Source organism: Ambystoma mexicanum, chromosome 8, assembly GCF_040938575.1.
Source record: "Ambystoma mexicanum isolate Mex_15411 chromosome 8, UKY_AmexF1_1, whole genome shotgun sequence".
NCBI lineage: Eukaryota > Metazoa > Chordata > Amphibia > Caudata > Ambystomatidae > Ambystoma > Ambystoma mexicanum.
This window is the reverse complement of record NC_090929.1, coordinates 383,956,492-383,967,711: the sequence shown is the minus strand read 5'-3', so window position 1 is coordinate 383,967,711 and position 11,220 is coordinate 383,956,492. Positions and strand designations below refer to the sequence as shown.

The 11,220-nt window shown below is 44.3% G+C and overlaps 1 long non-coding RNA gene across 1 annotated transcript; it reads left to right on the top strand.

Moving 5' to 3' along the window:
* The first annotated feature begins 852 nt into the window (after positions 1-852).
* On the top strand, positions 853-10,403 carry LOC138473597 (uncharacterized). The gene is made up of 2 exons (XR_011268805.1): positions 853-890; positions 10,041-10,403. It is a non-coding gene; the product is annotated as an uncharacterized lncRNA (long non-coding RNA).
* Positions 10,404-11,220: the final 817 nt, after the last annotated feature.

Sequence of the window (11,220 nt, the reverse complement as noted above, 5' to 3'; positions counted from 1 at the left end):
ACATTGATAAATTGCATCCGTATGTTGAAATGATAGCTGAGTACGGAAACATACCTACCAGTTTTATTTATATAGATTGGGCAAAGAATTACAAAGTGTAGAGTTGACTCAACCTTGTCGGGGCGAAACGGACAACAGCTATTTGTAAATCGTACTTGATTAGACCATAGAGCAAACCATGAATTAAGTGGCAGTACATTAAAACAGAGTCTAGTCAGTTCCAAATGCTGGGACAGATACATAGAAGAATTTAAATATGGCTGGATAAGATATAGTCCTCTCCAAGAAGTAGGTTTCACACCCTTCATTCCACCACTCTTTTCCTCGATGCTCTTGTAAGTTTTCTATGGTGAACTTTAAAGAAGGGGCCAGTAATAATTTTAGTAGACAGGATTTAGGGCCTTCTGTGTGAACAATTGAACTGCAGTGGAAAGAGTAAACACGTTCAGGGATTGATGGATGGAAAAAAAACTGCAAACAACAGATCAGAGGTAAGATCATCATCAAGCAGCAACATAAAAACAATACATGAAGCAAGGGTTCTGAATCTTCATCATAAAACCAGCAATTGTCATCGGACATCAACTTGGCTTTGAACAATGTAAATGGTTTCCATACTGGAACCAATCCAATACATTGTTTGCATAAGAGATTCTGCCATTGACCCATTCGACCTAACAAGCCACACTGTCAGGAGACTTCCGTTGTCTACTTGGTCCTCATGGCAACAATGGAAGTGACACCGTATTTATGCTTTGCTTGCACTTCCAAGATGGCGCTCTGCAGCGCCGGAGAGTCATACCAACTGCAGCTGTCTAGTCCACGGAGGGAGCAAGACATTGCTGACAGACTCCGGAAGGCAGTGAGAGTTTATCAGGAGTATCAAGAAGGTAAGCGGATGCGTCACTTCATTCTAGTAAGCTTTGGAGCTTTCTAATGTGATCTTTCTTTTTTTATCCTTATTTCCCTGCTTTCCCTGCGTTCCAGTTGCAACCTGCTACGTTGCTTTCGAGCGTCTCTGAGACACTTTGTCGCCGAAGTCTCTTTCTCTCCCCTGTCACCTCTGGCATGAGTTCTATTGTGCTTTTCTCCCGGCTCCTAAATTTCCTCGTTTCAGAGCTCTGAGTTCCGCGTGTCTATTTGGCATGGATTTCATAGCAATCCTTTAGTAATCCTTTATTCTTTATTCTTGTTCTGTGCTCTCGGATTCTCTCTCTCCTTACCTGCACAGCTTGATCCTGACTTCTTGGAGTTCTTTCCTGTTCATCCGAGCTATTGCCAATCGGCGAGTCCATATCATCTCGCAGTACCTGTCATCGTATTCTGCAAAAACGCGTTCCATCAGTGTGGGTTTTTTCGTCCCTGCAAGGGTTTTTCCCAGCTGTCCCCTGTCAACTTCGAGGGTCTCGAACGCTGTTTTGGGCTGATAAACATTAATTACAAGCTGAAATCCAAAGAACAGGTCAGTGAATGCTAACCTTTGATAGTAAGCAACGCCCAATCTCTGGGCATGGAGCAAGTCCAGCAGCTCACAGCAGCTGTACAAGCCTTGACCTTGGAAGTACAACATCTACAGACAGACAATAACAATTTAGACCAGTTAGTGTTACAAGGAGCCGCTCGTACAGAACGACCTCCTGGACCAGTTCTGGCAGACAAATTTGATGGAAATCCAAAAAGGGTAAAAGAGTTCCTAGATGCGTGTGTGGTTCAATTTATGTTAAAACCAACCTATTTTCCTATTGATTGTGCAAAGATCAGTTACATGATTACTAACATATCTGGCAGTGCATTGGCTTGGACCACCCCACTTGTGACTACAAACAACCCAATCCTAGATTTTTGTACAAGGATTCATGCACAGCATTCGTGCCATGTTTGCCCGCACAGAACTAGTAGTATCGCCTCAAGAAAACCTGCTGGATTTCAAGCAAGGATCTATGTACACACTCACCTATATAACCCAGTTAAAAAAGATGGCCCATGAAACAGCTTGGCCCTACGATGCCTTAATCACAATAATGTGAAGAGGGCTTTCTGAAGAGATCAAATATGAGCTTGCCTGAGTACCGCGTTCCCACAATCTTGCAGAGGTCATTATTTTGGTGATGCAGTTAGAGTACCGACTACAAAAAAAAAGAACCGGAGACGTGAAGGAGGGCTTTGTATGTATTGTGGTTCTTCAAGTCATTTACTCAGAGATTGTACACTGGCTCCTCCTCGCCAAAGAAAGATATTACAGAATTAAAGCTGTGTATTGATTACAGAGGATTAAATCAAGTCACAGTTAAAGAAAAGTACCCTCTTCCACTCTGTTAGGGAGAATTCTCATTTATGGCTACTTTCCCTTACCTGGTAAGTCCCTCAGCAGCTTTGCTGGATTTCTGGGGTTTATTTTTTCCACCTGGTGAGAGTGTGAGCCTTTTTCCCACTCTTACAGTGTATTTTTTGTGTGTGTTGTACTTTTTTTGCTCATGGGCTATGGAGTGTCACCAACTCCCTAGGCATCATCTGTTTTACTTGTGTGTCACACAGCACCTTTAGTGCAGTGACACAGGGATGTCTTTTTAGGCGTTCCTTGTGAACTCCATTTCTGGGGATGACTACTGTCCCCCAGAAACATGTAAAGTCACCATTGGCTTTACTAGTCCTTTTAAAATACAGATCCAGTACCAACCATATTACAATGGAGTACTGGAGGGGAATATCTTTCCCCTGTCCATCTGTACCTCAAGGGGCACTTTGTGTCCCCCTTCCCGACTCGACATGGCTGGTGGCAGTGGTAACTATCATTTTTACACTAATTCCTGTGTTAGTGTTCTGGCTGTGGTGACAGATGTGAACATAAAACCCGCTACCCCATATCATTTTTATTTTGGGTCATAGCGTGGTTTGTCGCCATTTCGTGTTGGAAAGGTCTTTCTTGTTGTTTGCTTTTCACGCCAAACCAGGTTTGGTTTCCTTGTTCTCCGTCCTTTGGCAGGCTTCTTGCAAAGAAGCTCTCCGTTGGTGTCTGAGTGTCTAGGTGGGCTGAATGTGAGGGAGGGGTTTAGTCACCCCCTGCAAAGGGTCTCCTTGAAGACCCAAGTCGCACTTTGTGTCGATTGGCGGAGGTGGTTGTCCGGGCTGGACAACCCCCCTGCTGTGTGATTGACAGCCAGGCTGTGTGAATGGGGGAGTTTGGCATAAAAGGCAGGACTCTTGGGCTGGTTATCAGAGTCGCCACTGGAACTACAAGAACCGTAGAGAAGGGGAGAAAAAGATGGCTGCTGCACCTCCTGGATCCCGGTGAAGCCCTGCTGCAGTCCTGACCTATCTACCCTTCAACGACAGAGAAGATCCAATCCGGAGTCTTCTTCCCTTGAGCTTGGTGGGATCAACCTTCTACAGCCAGAGAATCCTCTTCTGGGTCGAAATCACTGCACTGAGCTGTAGTGGTCCGGATAGCCATCAGAAGAGCCCTCTCCTGTTTTTAAGGAGCGTACCTTTTATTAATCGCTGCTTTGCTGCTGCTGGCCTCATCCCTGGGTAGTGCAGATCACTCCAGATGTCCTCCTTCTTGTCCCACAACTGAAGCTTCAGGAACCGTGAGTCTGCAGGAACTACCAGGAACAACTACTGTAGCACCAGCTTTCTTGATCCGAATAAGGTACTGTGTCCATTTGGTCGTTCTCTCCGTCCGACCTTGAGGAATTGGGGTGAACCCTTTTCCTTTCTAAAGGCTTGTCCTTTCTTCCTTCCCTCTTATAACTTTTGCTTCCCTTTGACAATATCCAGTACTCCTGGCAACGTTAATCTTGAGCTGTTCTCACCGTGTGATCCTCGACAACAGAGCCCCTGCTCCATTTGACACTGGCGCGGGCCTATTGACTTTTATCTGCCTCTTTGAACACGTCCTCTGCCTATGATTTTTATCCATTATTCCCTTGTTTCATTTTATGTGCTAAGTGTGTTTGACTACGGTTACATTTCTTCCCGCGGGTACGCTTTTCTTTCGTAAAACCAAACTGTCATTATTGTCGAAAAGTGATTGTGTATTAACCCACAGTAACGTCTTTGTTTCGAAACACTGGTCTGTCAAATCCTAATGTACTTACCTTGAATTGACCTAGACAAGAGGAATTGGTTTTGAGTAGTATATTTAGAGTGTGGTTTTATCTAATAGAGTCTTAATTGTCTTTAGTGTTCCCTAAGGGTACTGCAGATGATTCGGCCTAACACACTCATACGGGATATTCTGGAGGCGGTCCGTGGGGCCACAATTTTCACCAAACTAGACCTAAGGGGAGTTTACCATCTGCTCTGCATTCGTAGTGGCGATGAATGGAAGACGGCGTTCTGCACGCCCTTTTGCCATTACGAATACTGTGTGATGCCCTTTGGTCTGGCTAATACTCCAGCAGTCTTTCAAAGATTTATGGACCATTTTTTCACTGAACTTATGTTGCATTCGGTTGTGGTCTATTTAAACGACATATTGGTTTTCTTTAAGTCTCTCCCTGAACACCAGAAACACTTCTCGGAAGTCTTGTCACGCCTCCAAGAAAACCACCTGTTCGCCAAGTTAGAGAAGTGTCAGTTTCACTAGGCTTCTGTGACTTACCTCAGCTTCATTTTGTCTGCTGCTGGAGCGTCTATGGATCCCAAGAAGGTACAGGCCATCACCCACTGGAAGTAGCCGAGATCGGTCAAGGACTTTCAAAGGTTCTTAGGATTTTCGAATTTTTATAGGAAATGAATTCCCAATTTCTCTAGGAAAATTCAGCCCTTAAGAGCCTTCTTAAAAAAGGGGGTTAATTTTTTCTGGGACGAAAAGTCTGAGATAGCGTTCAAGGAATTAAAGAAACATTTCACCAGAGCACCCATTCTACATCTGATAGATTAGAATCAACCCTTCTACTTAGAGACGGATGTCTCCAATGTGGCTGTGGGAGTGGTCCTTAAACAAAGATTTGACGATCCGGTCGAACATCCTATTGCATTCATGTCAAAGACCTTGACCTTGTCGGAACAAAACTATACAGTACTAGAGACAGAACTCCTGGCAATTAAAAAGGCATGTCTTGAGTGGCAGCATCTCTTGCTCGGATCCAGACACCCAGTGACCATACGAATTGACCATCATAATTTGAAAGTCCTGCAGCAGCATGAGTGTCAGAATAACTGGCAGGCCTGTTGGGCATATTTTATTTCTCCTCATACGACTTGTTATTTGCATTCCTACCTGGAGCTGACAACCACATGGCAGATGCCTTTTCACGCATTTGTTTAGAAGAGCATACTGCCCTGTCCAAGAAGCTCCTCTTACCCAAAACGGTGTTCATGTTTGAGATCTCCTCCTTTTTCAAAGAGTCAAGCAGGCTACCTGGTGTGATGACCCCGACATTCAAAGGATGGTGCACTGCTATAATCTGAAAGAGAAAGTCAGGTTATTGTTTCATGATTGAGTCCTCTTTATTCCTTCACCTTCTCTTCAATTGGAAGTTCTCCAGAGGTCAAATGACAATAAGACTGCTGGTCATCGAGGGGTCAGAGTTACTCAGGAAAACCTCACTCAATATTTCTGGTGGCCCAAGGTGGTGTCGGATGTGGAACAGTATGTAGCAGCCTGTATCATCTGTCAACAAAGTAAGACTCCACGCAGGTTGCCTTTGGGGAAATTAACCCAACCAGCCTTCCTTCGGCTACTTGGGAACACATTAGTACAGATTTCATTGTGAATCTGCCGCTTTCTCAGGCTCAAACCACTATAATGGTGACAGTGGATTCCCTGACTTAAATGGCTCGCTTTATCACTTAACCAAGGGTTGCAACAGCTCAAGTTATGGCCAATGTATTTCTTCATACCATTTTCTGGCTCCATAGCCTTCCTTCAACCATTCTTTCTGATTGAGGTTCACAATGTCCTCTAATTATTGGAAACACCTATGCAAAATGTTGGGTATACAACAGGCTTTAACTTCTGGCTATCACGCGCAATCTAATGGTCAAACAGAATGGTTAAATCAGTCATTAGAACAATACCTAATATGCTTTGCTTCAGCTTCACAAGACAACTGGGCCTCATTACTGCCCTATGCTGAATTTGCATACAACAACTCTTTGCATACATCAATTGAAGTGAGTCCTTTCTTTTGCTCTTATGGATTTCACCCAAGCAGTTTTCCTGCAGCGATTAGGTCTTCCGAAAAGATGTCTTCTGTGGATGAAATGGTTTCTAAGATTCAAAAGGGACATAGAGATGCCCTGCGCGTACTTACCGAATCTAGAATGGTGAGCATAAGAAGGGCATATTCTAAAAGACTTCCTTTACCCAATCTTCAAAAAGGGGATCTGGTTTGGCTCTCAGCTAAATATCTACCCAAACATTTGTTTCCTTCTAAACTCTCTCACCGTTATTTCAGGCCCTTCAGGATTCTACAGCCAATTGGACCTGTAGCTTTTAAACTTCAACTCCCAGCTTCATGGTCTCTGATTCATCCAGTTTTCCATTCCTCTCAATTGAAACCTTATCTGGAGAACCAATTTCAAAGGACAATCCATTCCAAGACTCCTCCGCTTGATACCATTGCAAGCCCTGAATTGGAGGTGCAAGCTATTTGTGATATCGCAGAGGTCAGTTATAGTATCTTCTGGACTGGAAGGGTTACGGACCTGCGGACCGCACCTGGGAACCGGCCTTTGCCGTGCTTGCTCCCATTCTACTACAGCGATTTCATAAGCTGCATCCTTGGAAACCGGGACCATGCCCGCCGCTGAGGGGGCACACTGTTAGGACTCTCCCCAGTTCCTGTTCAGTTTGGCAGCACTGGAGGCACAGACACCCTACGGGCATCTTCGCTCCTTCAAGATGGCTCTACCTAAATGGGGCTTTCTGTATACCTTGCAGCCTGTCAGCTTTTCCCAAGATGGCCACCGTTGCTCATTGCCAAGGTAACAGAACGCCTAGGTGAGACTACTTCAGCTCACGAGCCACTCAGCTCGCTGCATTGCTTCGTGCTTCCTGCCCTCAACACCCCCCAGTGTGTTCACCTGTTTCCTTCCAGCCTGTTTTGGTCTTTCCGTTCCCTTCCCGTTGTTCTCTGGCTTCCCTCTGTCCTCCGGGCAGGCTTGTTTTCTGATTTCTGGGGTTTCCGGCATACTTTTGCTGCGGTACGCTGGTCGGGCTCCTCCCCTCTTGCTGACGTTTTTCCATTCTACTATCCTTACAACTTCGCTGGGTTTGGCTTCTTCCTTCTCGCAGCCGTTCACTTATCTGGGTCCCGGCTCCTCCGGCGCTCAGTGCTTGGCTTCGCTGGGTCAGGCTCCTGCCTTATCGCAGCCTGTCACCTACCTGGGTTCCTGGCTCCTCCAGCGCTCCGTGCTTGGCTTCGCTGGGTTGGGCTTCTCCCTTCTCATGGCCATTCTCCCACTCTAGTTCAATCGACATTCTGCCCTAGCTTCTTTGAGTGAATGTCCTTCTCCTTGCTTGCCTTTCTCTGGGCTTTCTTTCCTTTTCCTCCTGGGAGACTCCTCTCTATCTGTGGGTTACCTGTCCTTTCCCTGGTTCTCATCTTCATACGCCTCTCTGTTTCCCTGGGTTCACTTTGTTCTCCTTGTGGATTCCCACGCTGGAACAGTACAACATTTCCAGATTCTACATTCCGGCTGGACGTTCAACTTCTTCACAATTTGGACTGCTGCAGTCCTTGAGGGTTTTTTGCCACTGTGGTTTTCCCCTTCTATCTGGGCAGGGCCTGGTGATTACGATCCTGTTTGTTGCATTAACAAAAGGGTGAGTGGTCATTCAGGCTTTGTCATGTACTTCAAACACTGGCCAATGTCCAATTTTGTTTCAGAGTTTTCCGTACTGTAAACATGTACCTAACAATGCCTCACATAGTACATAATTGTACTACTACACACAAAACATAGAGAGCACAATGCATACACATATGAGCATACACAGGGAAAGTAAAGCAAGCAATAAAGCAGCAGTATTACCAGAAAGTGGTCATAATCTTCATGCACAGAAATAATTGCTGTAGTTCAGGCTTGCTTCTTCCCCTATGTATATATGTCAGTGAACAAAGAGGGAGCCAGACATGTGATCTCATCATTGATGTCATGGGTGTTAGTCCTAGCAGTGCACAGTGGTGGCGCGAGTTATGCTTGCTTAGTTTACCATAACTGGCGAATTTCTGGGGGGTTTTCGGTCTTACTTGTAACCATAATATGGATAGGTTGTTATAAGTGTAAAGTAACTATGATGTCCCTTTCAAATAGTTGTTGCACTAAAGTTGATAGGTTTTTCTTAGGGCAACTGAACCGTAACGTCCCTTTAACAATGTTTTTTGTCAGTTAATTTCATAGGTTTTTAGTAGGGCACTGTAACCAAAACATTCCTTTAAAAAAAAAAAAAAAATGTGTTATTTGTTTAGTTGAAAAAACAACTTTTCAAATACTTTACATGTCAATTATCATTCACATATTACTAAAATTACAATTTTTACAATTTCAACATGTGGGTACATAAATCACAAAAGAAAACAAAGTAAAAGCAAATTAACATTCACTTTAAACATAACTGGAATTTGTGCCATTGTTATTATTCAAAATCTTCTACTAAATGTGTCTATGCACCCCACACCTAAGAGGAAGGAAACATATCCCTGTGTCATCATTCTTAATTCAGAAAGGTAAAATCATTTCTAAATATTGCACTATTGCTATTTGTACAGCTGGTCGCGGATTTGGGAATAAAAATGGCCATATTTGATCTCGATGTACATGACTTTGAAAGGTGAGGACCCTCTTAAAACATATTTCTCAGACCATTCTTAATGCAATACACTCCACTATAAGATGTTGAAGAGTTTCCTTTTGATTTACATTCAAACACTACCGGCAATAATTTTGTTCAAGCGACATGTTTTCCTTTTACACAAAACATCACGTGTGTTCCATAGATTTAATCTGAACCTCAAATATTTTGCACGTATGTAAGAGGAGGGGCATTTCACCAGATAGTCAGCCATGACATCTCTTAATACCAAACAGGAAGATGTTAAAATCTTTATATAGAGTACACTTTGTAGAGTAATCTTGCTGAAAGATTTTCATTTTTGCCCGATCTGGATTAGTGATCAGGAGATCTATAGTAACAGCTGCATCAGCTAAGCTGTTCAGTACGTGATTATGCCAAGTTACTGGAAACCTATTTTTAGATGTGAGCAGGTAATGTGCTATTACTTTCAAACTGAATTTCATAGGTTTTTATCCAGGGTACTCTTAGTTTGTATAGATGTACTGTACAGCATACTGAAACTGGTGGCTCCTTACTAATAGCCACAGTGGTTGATAACAGTGCCCCTGTTCGCAGACATCGGGTGGTGTCCAACCTGCAGAGAAAGGGGGGAGTCGTACATACTGGTACCATGCAGCAAAGACATATATATAAGAAACATATACAAACAGAAGAAAGTATGTGAATTGGAAGGGAAAATGCAGTAGGTATACAAACTCTGTTTTTTTTAAACAAACAGTGCAAAGGCATAGGGTATGCAGCATAATGGAATGCACTAACAAGAGAAGTAACGTCTGCCTTCAACAATTTTACCGCTCAGCTGCTTTACACAGGAACAAAGAATGAAGAGATAGAGTTAGGCCCGCAAAACTACTGAGAGCAGAACGTCACTGCAACGTGGTAAATACACCAAAGTTTACCTTATAATTGCACAGGCCCTGCGGTGTACAATAGTAGGAAAGTATAATGTTTTCTTTTTGTGCGCAGCAGTGTCAACCACCCTAGAAAGGCTGGAAGAGAATTTCCTGCGTGATGAAATGAGTGAGGATGATAACCCCATTGGTAGGCACTGCAGTGTGAAAAGTAAAAGAAGTACTGCAAGCGCAAGCATCCTACAATTGCTGCAAGAGAATTTCCCGCATGACGAAATGAGTGACCATAGTAAGCCCATAGGTAGGGAACGCAGTGTGAAAAGTAACACAATTACAATATATTTCTTCATGTATACCAAACACATTTGTTTTTTTTTTAACAGAACATACAGGAATGGAAAGGAGTACACCACAAGCTGCACCTCTTCCACAGCAACATACGGCCACAATAACTGAAGGAAACGCTGTGAATACCAAACTAGACCGCCTGGATGCCAAAATGGATGAATTGGTGAAAATAAAATACCACTGCCCTACTTGCACATGCCCCCTTCCACATTTTCCAGCCCGCCATCCCCGCTAATTCCGTGTCATGAGAAACGCTACGATGAGACCTCAATCCCTTCCTCCCTGCACTACCAACTTGTAGAAATGCCGAAATCCCCGGTATATGTATCCGTTTCTGGTCCCCCTTCCCTTTCCTAATGGTGGCTATGAATGTGTGGAAATAAAGGTTGATATGTAAATTGTGGCTGAATTAATATGTGCCGTCTCCTTTGTTTTAACAAGCCCATTATAACTCTGAGGGGCGCAGTACTGGTGGGGATGATCGCAAGTGAGGAAAATTGAGGAGTCCTACGACCACCACACCTGGCTGGCCTATGCGCAATCACAATGGAAGCATCCATAGGACGCCACTATGGGCCTCATGTCTGCATCCACAGAACCACCTGTAAGTATTTGTTGGACCATACGTTTGTCGGTCGCACAACTTCCCACATGCGTATCTCTTCCTCTGACGCCTTGTAAGACTGCCCTGGCCAAGATATGCAAAGAAATGTGTGTTGTACTTTTAGTAGGTGGAATCGCTCACCCAAGTCCTGCGGGTACCTTTGCATGTGAACATCCCACCCACTGTACCGTTTGCACACCCGGCTTGTTTACAAATGTTCGGGGCACGTGTGCCATACTTTTAAGTCGTCCGGGGATCCCAAGGGTATCCGTAGGACACCTATGCACATGAGCACAAAATATTCCGCCCAATATGCGTCCCGCGGACAGCCGTCTCAATGGAGAACAATCGCAATGTAACCATGGGAATGGAACCACGCTGCGCGTGGGCCCTTCTTTGGCGGACACGATCCGGGCTGAATTTATATGTGCCGTCTCCTTTGTTTTAACAAGCCCATTATAACTCTGAGGGGCACAGTACTGGTGGGGATGATTGCAAGTGAGGAAAATGGAGGAGTCCTATGACCGCCGCACCTGGCTGTCCTATGCGCAATCACAATGGAAGCATCTGTAGGACGCCACTATGGGCCGCACGTCTGCATCCACAGAACC